Source organism: Nomascus leucogenys, chromosome 23 (assembly GCF_006542625.1).
Source record: "Nomascus leucogenys isolate Asia chromosome 23, Asia_NLE_v1, whole genome shotgun sequence".
NCBI lineage: Eukaryota > Metazoa > Chordata > Mammalia > Primates > Hylobatidae > Nomascus > Nomascus leucogenys.
The window spans coordinates 5,157,463-5,158,940 of record NC_044403.1 but is presented as its reverse complement, the minus strand read 5'-3'; positions in this window follow the sequence as shown (position 1 = coordinate 5,158,940).

Genomic DNA, 1,478 nt, shown 5'->3' with positions numbered 1-1,478 from the left:
TAAATACATCTAACTAAGGAGTTAAAATATCTCTACAAGAAGAACTACAAAATACTGCTGAAGGAAATCAGAAATGGCACAACCAAATGGAAAAACATTCCATTCTCATGGATTGGAAGAATCAATGTATTAGTCTGTTTTTATATTGCTATAAAGAACTGCCTGAGACTGGGTAATTTATAAAGGAAAGAGGTTTAATTGACTAACAGTTCAGCATGGCTGGGGAGGCCTCAGGAAACTTACAATCATAGCAGAAGGCAAAGGGGAAGCAAGGCACCTTCTTCACAAGGCAGCAGGAAGGAGAAGTGCTGAGTGAAGGGGGAAGAGCCTCATAAAACCATCAGATCTCGTGAGAATTTACTCACTATCATGAGAATAGCATGGGGGAGCCACCTCCATGATTCAATTACCTCCACCCAGTCTCTCCCTTGACACATGGCGATTATGGAGATTATGAGGATCATAATTCAAGATGAGATTTTGGTGGGCACACAAAGCCTAACCATATCAATCGATATCATTAAAATGGTCATAGTGTTCAAAGCAATCTACAGATTCAGCCCTATTCCTATCAAACTACCAGTGTCATTTTTCACAGATTTAGAAAAAAATTATTCTAAAATTCATATGAACCAAAAAAGAGCTTATAGCCCAAAGGATCCTAAACAAAAAGAACAAAGTCAGAGCAATCCCATTACCCAACTTCAAACTATACCACAAGTCTACAGTCACCAAAATAGCATGGTATTGGTACAAAACCAGACACATAGACGAATAAAACAGAACAGAGAACTCAGAAATAAAGCCATATACCTACAACAATCTGATCTTTGACAAAGCTGACAAAAATAAGCAATGGGAAAATGATTCCCTATTCAATAAATAGTGCTGTGATTAGTGATTGTCCATGTATTGAAGAATGAAACTTGACCACTACCTATCACCATACACAAAAATCAGCTCAAGATGAATTAAAGATTTAAATGTAAGACCTCAAACTATAGAAATTCTAGAAGGAAACCTAGGAAATACCCTTCTCAACATTGGTCTTGGCAAAGAATTTATGGCTAAGTCCTCAAAAGCAATTGCAACAAAAACAAAAATTCACAAGTGGGACCTAATTAAACTAAAGAGCTTCTGCACAGCAATAGAAACTATTAATCAATAGACAACCTACAGAATGGAATAAAATATTGACAAACTACGTATCCAACAAATGTCTAATACACAAAATCTGTAAAAAACTTAAACAAATGAACTAGCAGAAAACAACACCATTGAAATATGAGCAAAGGACACAAATGGATACTTCTCAAAAGAAGACATACAAGCAAACCAAAAAATATAGGAAAAAATGTTCCACGTCACTAATCATCAGAGAAATGCAAATCAAGACCATAATGAGACCTCATCTCACACCAGTCAGAAAGGCTATTACTAAACAGTCAAAAAATAACTGATGTTGGCCTGGTTGCATT